General features: G+C 33.1%; 1 long non-coding RNA gene across 1 annotated transcript; it reads right to left on the bottom strand.

Moving 5' to 3' along the window:
• Positions 1 to 5,842: 5,842 nt before the first annotated feature.
• On the bottom strand, positions 5,843 to 9,322 carry LOC110438844 (uncharacterized). The gene is made up of 4 exons (XR_002457252.3): positions 9,238 to 9,322; positions 8,764 to 8,841; positions 7,862 to 7,918; positions 5,843 to 6,531 (listed from the first exon to the last, which is right to left on the bottom strand). It is a non-coding gene; the product is annotated as an uncharacterized lncRNA (long non-coding RNA).
• Between the last annotated feature and the right edge of the window lie 4,185 nt (positions 9,323 to 13,507).

Here is a 13,507-nt window from a genome sequence, read left to right as displayed (position 1 = left end):
CTGTTCCTTTCATTTAGGCTATTTGTTCACTTATTTGTTATTACTTTGCATTGCTGCCCAAGTTACTAGCTTAAGGCAGTATAATATATAGGTACTTTTATTGTAGTAGTAATACGCACAGTTTCATTTTTACTGGCTTTATCAATGAAGGTAGTACAACAATACCGTTTATATAAATGCGACAGATCTTTCAGTGCCAAGGGCTTTACATTATTTTAATGTATCCATTTTCTTGTCGGCTTAGTCCCTTTATTAATCCGAGGTCGCCACAGCGGAATGAACCGCCAACTTATCCAGCAAGTTTTTACGCAGCGGATGCGCATGCCCTTCTAGCCGCAACCCATCTCTGGGAAACGTTACATTATTTTATTCTCCTTATTTATTTCCGTTTTATTTCAAATAATAAATGTGTACAGTTTTAGGTAAAGACGTCAAACTATGCATGCAAGCTTACCACGGTTAGACTATTCTATACCGATAAATAAATAGTGAAATCAGCAAAATCATCACGCTTCACGTACACTAAAAAAAGTGTTCACGTAGCCGTACCCAACCAATATAAATGAGAAAAAGTTAAATGTTACAATAATGTCATTTTAAAAAAAAATAGTAGCTATTTGTGTTAATTAGTTAAATTTTAAAGCATTAGTGTAGACAGAAAAATACCTTAAAAAGATAGCTACCTAAATTCACAGTTATTACCGAGAGAATTGGTTAAATTTTGGCATGAATAACACGCAACTCTAGACTATATACCTTTTTTATAATTTTAAAGGTAAACATAAAGATTTATGTTAGGTTATGATAAGTGTGCAGTTGTCCGCTTTGCAAATGTAAAAACACCATCATGAACCATAGGCAGTTTGCATGTTCTCCCTGCGTTCGCGTGGGTTTCCTCTGTGTGCTCCGGTGTCCCCCACAGTCCACATGCGGTACATGTGAATTGAGTAGGCTAAATTGTCCGTAGTGTATGAATGTGTGAGAATGAGTGTTTGTGGATGTTTCCCAGGGTTGCGGCTGGAAGGGCATCCGCTGCGTAAAAACGTGCTGGATAAGTTGGCGGTTCATTCCGCTGTGGCGACCACGGGTTAATAAAGAGACTAAGCCGACAAGAATATGAATGAACGTTCTTTCTGTGTGGGATGTCTTGTGGGGGAAAACGGAGCATCCGGAAACCCACGCCAACACGAAAAAAAACATGCATCTCCACACAGAAATGCCAACTGACCCAATTCTGATCTGTCGACCAGCGACCATCTAGCTGTCCGAATTGTGCTGCGCCACCGTGACGCCTATTTATTAATTTATTTGCAAAATTACCTGTGGCTAAATTTTATTTAATAATTAAAAATTAAGATTAACGACGCTCCAGTCAAACGTTTAAATTTAAATAGCAGTTTTGTATCCAATGCATTAATTAAAGATTACAAAACAATTCTAAATGTTTTATTTAAAAATTGTAAAAACTGCTTGATTATTTAATCATTTGGTAAAATTAAATACAGATTAACACGTTAAATATTTAATTTATAACAATACTTTTTTTTTTAAAAATCACTCAAAACACAAAAGTTAAGAATCATAAGTATTTAGCCTGGTCATTTATTGTAAAATATAACAATGTATATGAAACGCATATATCGGTCTTCTTGTTTACATTTAAATAAAATAAAATAGTGAAAATAATTAATTAATTTAATTGAATGTGCATTCATCTAAATTAAAGTTATTATTATTATTATTATTATTATTATTATTATTATTATTATTATTATTATTATTATTATTATTATGTCTTCACGATCTAACGAGCTACAATAACCACTTGTTTTAGAAATTTGCCTTTTTGTCCTACATCAAAGAGCATCAAAATGGAACACAAAAAAACAGCAAAAATGCAACGATCCTGAAGAGCATAAACAGCAAGCAAACCTTTTTTAAAAGACACAGGTGTTTAGTGCAAACTGCGTGAGCTCACCCTCAAGAGTAAAGGCGGGGCTCCTTACTGCATAATCAGATTGTTGTCTTAGTCTGCTACAATGACTGTATTTTTTTTTATTTCTCTTTAAAATAACTGGCTGCTAAAATATTTTAAATAAACGACAATACAACGAAATCATGTTTAAAAAACATTTTAGGATCAATAATAGCCTCCTTGAGTTTTTTTTTTTTATTGTAACAAATCACTATAAAATGACTTAATTAATCCTACCATAACTTTACCCTATAATTAACCTATAGTTAAGTTTTTAAAGTGCACTTTAAACTGATATATTAAAAATATCTAGTATTAAAATAGTTATTAAAACTATTATGTTAGAAATGTGATATAAAGAGAGTGTCAATATATACTGACACTCTTTTTTACTGACCAGAATTCTATTGCATATAACAATTAGGAATATATATCAACATATTTTATGATGTTATTACCTTAAATTGTGATATTTTTGTTAATACAGTCTATGTGTATGAGTTAGCAGGTGGTTCAGTAGCTGCTAACTCATACTCATACATACGCTGCACCTCACTTTCACTTCGCAAACGGGAGAGCACGATTTTTTCGCAGAACTTGCTGTTTTAAAAGACAGAAACAGTTTAAACAGCCTAAACGCAGATGTTAGGCATTATTTAATATATTATTACAACATTTAATTATTTTAAGACTTTAGATGACATTGATGTTTGTAATTATTTTGAACGCATGGAATAACACTATTTTTGTACGCTAAATCCAGCACCGCCCGCTCCTTTCCCAATAATGTCAAGACACAGATGCATTGCTTACTGTCAAAGACAATATTTTTTCGTTATGACATAATTCGTTTCCTTTTTAATTTAAATATTTCATTGAAATCTAAATGTAATAAAACACATCAGCACCAAGGAAAAATCAGACGCTCAAAACATAATCTATAAAATTGCAAATATATGTCAAAAGATTGTGAGACAATACATTTGGTGAAGCATTAGGCTAATTAAATCCTCACTTTCCACTGACTGAAAATCATCCTCCCGCACAGCTGAGTGGACAGGCTCAAGCAAAAATATATATTTTTCTTAGAAAAAAAATATTAAAAAAAAAAATTTCGTATAGTTTTTCTCTTTGTTTCAATAATTTTGATGTTCAGTTATTTTCTAGAGAAAATATAAGAACGAATAACATTTGAGATGCTTCAAATCCGCTATATGCTTCAACAATGCCGAATCACTAATTCGGTTGTCAAAATAAATAAAATAAATAAAAATTAATAAAAAATTTTATTATTCTAGCCTAAATAACATTAATATTATACTAATGTTATAACATTAAAGTGAAATATTCAGTATCAGAGAAGCCTGTATTAAACTGTTTTCCATGTTGTACCGGTCAATTACAATTTAATTAATTTAATCAAATAATTTATGCGCAGGACAGGCGTTTACAAGTTCGTATTCGCAACAGCACTGAACATGCCCACATTACCATACTCAGTTGAAAGGTGAAATAACTCAAACTCCTTGTGAGAATGGAGATGTCTGCTTATTTAAGCCAGTCTGTAAAATAAAATTCCATGCGAGATTACTGCGCAGCAGCTGGATCTAATCTGTCTGATGAAACGAGACAATTTCCATGGCTCATGTGCTAATAATGAGACTGTCTCCACTCCGTGCAGGGGATCATATTTGTCTAATTAGATTTACACTCAAATGTCTAAATTAAGTTTTTCTGTTTTAAAGAGCATTTACTCATTTTGAACCTTGTATTAAGCAATAGTAATCTGAATGGTAATTTTTGCGGAAAAACGCTTTAAAACACACAAACGCACACCTTTATTTGTTGTCATTCTTTCTTGCTTTGAATATATCACACACCGTTTAATCAGTTATCAGTTTAAATTATGTAATAAATAAATAAATGAATAAATAAATAAAAATAAATAAATAAATAAATAAAAACCAGCATTAATTTGCTCCCTCATGTTGGGTACAGTGCGTACTGCAGGCCCCACTGCACATATACAGACCCATGTCACAGACACATTTTTTACTAAATAACCTAGACTATACTATAAAGTAAGACCTTGCCTCTTCAGAAAGAATTTGGAGAGATGAGGTTCCCGCGTCAGTACAGGTGCACACACGCAGCAGCAGAGGCGCACTCAACTCACACGGGAGAAAACTGTACTAGTTAACATAAAGACTAGCAGCCTAATTCATTACATGATTTGGTAAACTAATTCTTTGAATACAACTCTCTTGAGCTCTAAAAGGAAAAAAAATGCAAAAAAAAACGTGCTGTTAAATTAATATTAGCAGAGACGCAACTGCCAGTCATTTGTACATCAGGTTTTTTTTTCATATTGGAGTAGCCTAATAAAATGTTTAGTGGGACACTGCACATTATCACAGTAAGCTACACTATAATTAATATTTAAATGTATTATATTCATTATTATTAACATTATTAAAATTAAACTTAAATTGACATAACGCAGAACCCTTTTAAATGTTTGCTTTCATTTTGACATAGCTAAAGCGCATTAACAGTTGTGAAAGAAACATCCCATTATGCAGCAACAGTCAAGTTAGGGCACTTAAAAATGCCTTTTGCGTTTAAATGGAACATACGAAAATATATTTTAGGCCTATTTTAACAGCTAAAATACAGTTATCATATCGATATTGTTTTGATAGCTCATGGCCCTAAATAAAGAAAATGTAACCTGAAAACAAGCTATTACAATAGGCTTAGCAAATAAATAAAATCAAAAAATAAAACATAATGGTTTATGATGGCGTTTTTACAAATGCCAACCGGACAATATCAAGAAAAGAAACCACACTTATTATAGCCTAACATAAATCTTTACTTTTACCTTTAAAACTATGAAAAAAAAGTTATATACTCAGGTGAGTTACCTGCGTGTTATGTATGACAAAATTTAACCAATTCTCACGGTAATAACTAAATGTATCTTTTTTTAGGTATTTTTCTGGCTAATGCCTTAAATGTAACTAAGTAACACAAATAGCTACCGTTTTTTTATTTTTTTAAATGACATTTATATTGGTTGGGTAAGGCTACGTGAAGCGTGATGACTTCCCAGCTAACATAAGACCAGCGGGCCACTGGCGGCCCGCCGGCGGCAAAGTCGGCGGTCCACCGGCAGGCGCCGTCCGCGGTCCTCCGGCAATTTCCTCATCGTTATTCCAGCGGCCCACCAGCGGCTGCCGCCGCTTTTCCGACGGTGGTCCGCCATCGGATCGCTGGTTTTAAATAAGTGTTAGCTGGCGGCCCACGGTCGGTCCACAGGTCATTTTTAAATATTGTTTTAGCCTGTACAATTGCATTTAATATTAATTTGTCCAATAATTAAATCAAGTACAAAATACTTAATCATTATAAAATTTATTCATAATACTACATAACGAGCATACGTTAAACACTTAGATTATGGTGAATTGTTTCAAAAACACATACGTTAACAAATATAACAAAATAAATATAAAATGCATATAAACTACATAAAATTACGCTTTACAGTAGTTTCATTAGTTAATGTTAAAGGGTTAAATATGAACTAAGTATCACCAATACTTGTACAGCATAATTAATGTACAGCATTTACTAATGCATTAATAAAATCCAAACTCATGCTTGTTAACTTTAGCTTATAAATTGTGAATTAAAATGAAAAAACAATGAACAACTTTTTTACCATTTACCAACATTAGCAAAGATGAATAAATACTGTAATAAATGCATTGGTTACGTTAGTAAATACATTAACATTAACTAATACATACAACCTTATTGAAAAGTGTTACCCATACAACAATAAGTTTGTCTATAATAAAAAGACAAACTTTGAGACTTATCATTATATATAAAAATAAACTATAAAAAACATTATAACATTATAAATTTTTTTATTATTTATAATTTAACATTATTATAATTATTTATTATAATATATTATAACATTAATATAACATTTAACATTAATATAAATAACATAAAAAATAATTACATTGTGAATAAATATTAACATATTACAATAAATGTAAACATTATTATTACAAAATCAAACTGTAAAATATCTGGAAGTTATTAAGAACTACACTGGGGCAGCACAGTGGCTCAGACTGTCACCTCACAGCAAAAAGGTTGGTGGTTCAAGTCCCGGTTGGGTCAGTTGGCATTACTGTGTGGAGTTTGCATGTTCTCCCTGTTTTGGTGTGGGTCTCCACCACAGTCCAAACACATGCGCTATACTGTGTAGGTGAATTTGAACATTGTGTAGAAGTGTCTGTGAATGCGAGAGTGTATGGGTGTTTCACAGTGCTGGGTTGCAGCTGAGAGGCCATTTGCTGTGTAAAACATATGCCAAAGTAATATCCAGATTCTTCCGCTGTGGCGACCCCTGATATTAAGCTGAAGGAAAATGCAGTTTCTTTTGTCTGCCCCCTCATGATTAGCAGATCCTAATAAAAATGTCTTGGAGGCTCCCTTCCGCTGTCTCTCTTGTAGCAGGCTTCTTTCTTATCCTGAAATAACAGAATCATCAATCATCATTTTTGTCCATCATCAGTAACTAGGTCACTATAAACAATAATGTTTGTATTTTTATTGTCTTTTATTGGACATCAAGACTGAATTGATTTGATTGATTAAATTAATTTACAGTTAAGTAACACTAAAATATGTTTACAGTTTAAAATAATAATTTTCAATGTCAATACATTTTAAAATGTATTTGGTAACATTTTATTTTGATGGTCCATCTGAGTATTAGTAGACTGTCTGCTTAATATCTGCTGATACTGCTCCTTCAACAGACATTAAACTGACAAGAAAAAAACTTTGCAACTACATGTCAACTTACACTAACCCAACCTAACCACAACCCTAACCTAACAGACAACTTATAATCTAATAAGAATTAGTTGGCATGTAAATGCAGTATAACTTAAACTCAACAAACGGACCCGCAAAATAAAGTGTGACCATGCAATTTATTAATGTGAGGTCAAAGCTGATTTGTCAGCATTATTACTCCAGTGTCAGAGGACTCTTCAAAAATCATTCTAATAGGATAATTTCCTGCAGGTTATTAATATTAACATTAATATATATTACTAACAGATCTGCACAAAACACCACAGTCCTTAGCAAATATTTAATGGTGCATGCTGTTTATGTGCAAATTAAGCTTACATGAGTTTTTAAAATAACATGTAAAGTGAAACCTCTAATAAGATTGTAAAGCAATTTGGGTCCACATTACTTTATAGTGCTACATAAATGCTTATAGTATACATTTATTTGCAGCTAAGAATGTCTAAATCATCTTACAGATATGAATGGCAATGATCTGTTTGCAAACATTTAAAATAAGAAATGAAAAACGTCAAAGTGTCAGTCTATTGTAATATCATTTACTACTTCTGATGGATATTTACTTATTGAAGGATATTTGCAGAACAACTGTAAAGAGTCAGTAAAAAAATTGACAAATCAACATGTCAAAATTGAAACAGTGGCACAGGATTGCAGCCAGGTTCGTAACTTATTCTGTTGTGCTCTGCACTATTTGTATTGTATTGGTATTTTAGAGCTTTTGTGTTTGCAGTGCAATTTAACCACAGTTAAATTCAGAAGTGATCTGGTTGAGGAGAGTTAATGCATGGAATTTTTAACATGGACATCTAGTGCATAAAGGGAACATATCTCAAAGCATTATGAATATTTCAAAATAAATACATTTTGAATTGAAATCTACATCAATTTCCAGATCTTTGTTTTAAAGAACTGCCACTCTGACACACACTGTCATTTGCTCATTACTGTCTGTCAGTCAGTCAAAACTTTACTTACATATAAATATGTTCAGCAGCTGATTGGCTCTAGAACCATTGGGCCCCTTTTAAGATGCTGTTGAAAACAAAAGAAAAAGAGAAAAAAGACATGACATAAATAAATATGAGTTGTTCATCATGCATGTACCAAAAAAATTATATTAATTTTTGGGCTTAAGAATGAGTTTAAGTGTAAGGGACCTAAAAATATATATTTTAAATGTGAATCCTAAAATGTAATTCATGGCTGTAATTTAAAGCTGAATTTTCAGCAACATTATTTAAATCTTATGTCACTTTATCCTTCAGAAATCATTCTAAGATGTTGATTTAGCATTTAAGACTGAACTAATATGTTGATTATCAAATAGTGCTGATTTGCTGTTTAAGAAACATTTCTGATTATTATGAATGTTAAAAACAGATGTGATGGCAAATACTTGTGTAAGCTATTTTCTTTTTTTTCCAGGATGTATTGTTTATTGTTGAATAGACCCTAGACCTTAAACGGTCATGTATACTACTGCAGTCAGTGAGATTTTTTAAGAAATGCATACTTATTAAACAAGGATGCATAAAACTGATCAGAAAAGAGTTAACATTTTTGATTCAAATACTGTTCAATTTAAACTTTCTATTCATTAATGAATTCTGAAATAACAAAACATAATAAAAATAAGAAATATTGCTTGATCAGCAGCAAATTATAAATACAATATTACATTTTGGACTGGAGCACTGGTGCTGTAAATTCAGCTTTGAGAAAAGCAAAGTAAAAATTTGTTTAAAACCACTCATTTACGTTTGCATGTCAAAACCTTAAAATAACTGCAATCAAGACATGTATCAGATGCATGATAATATAGGGATTTATTATGAAAAATGCAAATGAATCTATTTAACAATTAATTATAGTCTTACCTGTGTTTCCTCCATCTCTGTGATCAGCTCCCTTCATCTTGGCTCTTCTATTTTGTTGTAGGGGCAATTTTGTCACTCCTGAAACAACAGAGCACTTTTTGAAATCAATATTAGTTTACATTACTGTGAAATATCAAAGTAAGTTAACACATGTGTACTAACTTTAACGTTTTAATTTGCTCTCCTTGACAGTAAAGTGCATATTTTAGGATAAATAAAGTAGACTACCTCCAATAAAACATTGACAAACCTCTCATGTACACATAAAGATGTAATTAAATGCCAAAACTTGAATAAACAAGAGCTAGTAGCCTAATGCTAACGTTTCCTCTGCTAAGATGCTAACGGACTTTTTCCAAAGACACAACCGTCTCTATAAAATACATATTCAACTGAAACATGTCAATTGTCAGTAAGAAAGGTGTCGGAAACAGTTGTATGTAACATTTGCATGATTTTAGCGACTTAACTTACCTGAAATTAGTGAAAACTGCCGCATGAGAGAAGTGCTGTTGACGGTCAGGGGTCGTGTCGTGTCGTGTCGTTGCTCCATTTCCATGACAACGCTCTCTGCTGCAGTGCTGGAATAAGGCTCGGTAATGCACACTTTAAAGTAATGCAGCCTGAACGCAGCATTTACATAAACATTTAAACAATTTAAAAACAATTTAAATAATGGCATTTAATTTTAAATCTTGATTTTTAAACGTATTTTTTTGTGTTATGCTGATTTCACTATACCGGTATAGAATATAGTCTAACCGGGTTAGCTTGCATGTGTGGGCATAGTTTGATGTCTTTACTTAAAACTTTTAACACTTATTATTTGAAATAAAACGAAAATAAATAAGGAGAATAAAATAATGTAAAGCACTTGTTTGGCGCTGAAAGATCTGTCTCATTTATATAAACAGCATCGTTGCACTACCTAATTCATTGATGTAATAATGAAACTGTGCGTATTATTATTACTATAAAAGTATATTATACTGCCTTAAGTCAGTAACTTGGGCAGCAATGCAAAGTAATAACAAATAAGTGAATAAATAGCCTAAATGAAAGGAACAAGAGGGTCCAAAATCAGTCATAAGGTCTGCCCTATTAAAATGCCCCTGGCGCAGGGCCTGTCAGGGATGGCATTGTGGAGTTTTGCTATAACGCACATCAAACGCACCCAAACAAGCTAACCAACGTATTCAAGACCACTAAAGCTGGCAGGAGCTTGATGGGCTGGAGCTAAAATCTGCATTAGCCCTCCAACTGATGTTGCCCATCCAGCCCTAATAGTATTAAGTCAGTTTGCGTTTGCATAGACCTGCTATGTCAATGTAACGTCAATGTAACTTTACATTTTATTCATTATTTTAATTTATATTTTGCTAATTAATACTTAACTGTAAAAATGTTATTGAATCTACTTAAACTATTTACGTTCAATATGTCTGTTACAATGTTTAATATGTGTTAGTTGAGAAAGTTATTGTTGTGCTCCGGCTCCTTTAAGGGAGGCGCACTGGAAAGCAGGAGAGAGAGGGAAAAAAGGAAGTGGAGGAATTCGGCAGATGCAATGCTGTTGTAATGTTGTTTGTGAATGTTATGTCGATGCTCCAGATTAAATAAAAGAAACGAATTATCACCCTGGTATCCAGCGTTTATTTGCGATGCCCACGTTGAAGAGAATGGTCTGTAAACAGCCAGAAATAAGGGTTACAACAACATGCCCGGTCACTTTTGCCAAGGCACTTCCAAAAATACATTTCTGCTGATGCCATCTATCTAAAATGAACATTAACAAGCATAAAGACGTGGAATCTATCTATGTTAAAAGGTACTTTGTAATAAAGCATTTGCTATCAGTTCAGAGTGCCACGATCAGTGGTGAATTAGTCTTGTCTGGTTCTGTTCATCGTTGATTGGGTGAGAGCAGCTCAAGCTTACTGGCTGTGGAAATCAGCGGGAGTGGCTCATTATACTTCAGGAAAGCGCCGTTCATAACGCGCGTTTCAGTGGGGTTAAAACGGCGTTTTAAACGGCGTTTTGTGGCAAGCGGAATGCGTCATAAGCCGCGCTTTTTACTAACACTAAAACGGCGTTAAAAACGGCGTTTTTTACAGGTTTACGCGCGTTATTTGCGGCGTTTGCAACCAGAACGGCGTTTTTAGCGGCGTTTGAAATGGTATTAGCGCCGTTTAATGCGGCGTTTTAATTGTAAACGCGATTGATTAATAGTGTATTTACGATACCTTCGGCTTGCCATACACACACTCACACACACGCACGTGGCGGATTGCCAATAAATAATCAGCGTGACCCTTTTTTACGGGATTTCTCCCCCCTCCCTTCCCCGTTCACACAAGGTGAAGAGTTGCATTGCCCTTGCGGATATAAATGCGGTCGGTGTGTTATGACTGATGATATTTGACCACACACATGTTGCATATTATACAGTTTTACTGGGCTGTGTTATGTGTTCATGTTTTATATTTGGCTTTTTGCACAGCCGCGTGTTGTAATTTGATTTACCGTCATATACATGATGGAATGTTTCATGAAAATTATTTTTTTCTGAAATAATTGAGCATATCATCAGGATTCAAATTTGGGTTTTACGAGAAAAATGCAAGGTTATAAGTTAAGAATACAATTTACAAAATGGTGTATTTAGTATAGCATAGTGTAGTATTGGCAGGGCTGATTGACATGCAAGACCCTCTTTACTGGCTGGATTTGTTCCACACGCCACCTATAGGTTGACAGCAGAAGACCATCCCCTAAAAGGACGGGATAATTTTATATTCACTATTACATTATATTAAACTATACCATGTTGTGTAGTGTAACCAGTTACAGTACTGTAACTTAAAATATTATTTTTGTTATGCATCATATACATATATACACTCATGTATCATATACATAAATACACTCACCGGCCACTTTATTGTGTACACCATACTAGTACCAAGACCCATTTTGATTTTGGTCCATACTGACATGATAGCACCACACAGTTGCCGCAGATTTGGCGGCTGCACATCCATGATGCAAATCTCCCGTTCCACCACATCCCAATAGTGCTCTATTGTATTGAGATCTGGTGACTGTGGAGGTCATTTGAGTATAGTGAACTCATTGTCATGTTCAAGAAACCAGTCTGAGATGACATGGCACGTTATCCTGCTGGAAGTAGCTATCAGAGGATGGGTACACTGTGGTCATTAAGGGATGGATATGGTCACCCAGTGTGGTCTTCTGCTGCTGTAGCCCTTTAGCCTTAAAGTTCGATCTGTTGATCTTCTCGGTTGTAATGAGTGGTTATATGAGTTACTGTTGCCTTTCTATCAGCTGGAACCAGTCTGGCCATTCTCATCTGACCTTTGGCATCAACAAGGCATTTGTGCCCACAGAACTGCCGCTCACTGGATATTTTCTGTTCTTTGGAACATTCTCTGTAAACCCTAGAGATGGTTGTGCATGAAAATCCTAGTTGATCAGCAGTTTCTGAAATACTCAGACCAGCCCATCTATGCAAACATACTATTATAATATACTACACAATATATACTAAGATATCATTTACACAATAGTGTTTGGAAAAGTAGGTGCCAAGTTCTGAACTTAACTAAAATAATTTTAATGTCAAATAGCCTATTTTTATATTTAATTTAGCCTATTTAGTCATGTACCCCTGACAAAGGCTGAAATTTAACAAAAGTATTTGCAGCGAATGTAATAAGAATTAAAACCCGATTAAATTGTTTTCTAGTAGAACATTTTACAATATATTGTAAAAATGGATAATATTTTGTATTTAATTTGATTTAAAAACATGGTAGGTAAAAGAAGATACTGGAATCTGCATCAAATTATACTTACAAAAGTGATTTTACATGTAAAGAATAGAAATGCAACAAAACAGTCTATTGTTTCAAATATTAAAAATGTAAAAAAAGGTAAATATAATTATTCTGTAACATATACTGTACCTTTAGTAGGAAACTTATGTATGTTAAAAATGTATATACGGGGTATCTGCAGGGTCTTAAAAAGTCTTAAAATGTCTTAAACTTCAAAAACAAAACTTTAGGGTTTAAAAAGTCCTAAAGGCTAAAATATGGTCTTGTAGCTCTAAAATCATTTTAAACGGGTCATAATTTTCCTTTGTTTATGTAAAGCTACCCAATCGATCTAACCACCAACAAATACATAACTTTGAGCAGTTTGTTGTCCATACATTTAGTTTTAGTTTGTGTGTAATAGTTATGTTGCAAAAAGTACATAACTAGGGTCTGCTTCTTTTGACACATTATTTAAAATATGTGGCTAAGTAATATATATATATATATATATATATATATATATATATATATATATATATATATATATATATATATATATATATATTTTATTTTATTTTTTTAAATCGCAAGTACATTTTTTCCCCTCATTGGTCATTAAAAAATCGTTAGCGTTTAATTCAATTCAATTCAGCTTTATTTGTACAGCGCTTTTACAATGTAGATTGTGTCAATGCAGCTTCACATAAATGGTCATAGTAATTGGAACAGAGTAGTTCAGTTTTTAGTGTTTAAGTTCAGTTCAGTTTAGCTCAGTTCAGTGTGGTTCAAAATCATTACTGAGAGTCCAAACACTGAAGAGCAAATTCATTGATGCGTAGCTCTAAGTTTAACCCTAGTTTACCCCTATGTAAGTAAATAAATTAAATTTAAATTTAAATTGAATT

Source organism: Danio rerio, chromosome 12 (genome assembly GCF_049306965.1).
Source record: "Danio rerio strain Tuebingen ecotype United States chromosome 12, GRCz12tu, whole genome shotgun sequence".
Taxonomy (NCBI): Eukaryota; Metazoa; Chordata; class Actinopteri; order Cypriniformes; family Danionidae; genus Danio; species Danio rerio.
Note: the sequence above shows the minus strand (reverse complement) of the source record. Positions and strands in the feature narration are given on the sequence as shown.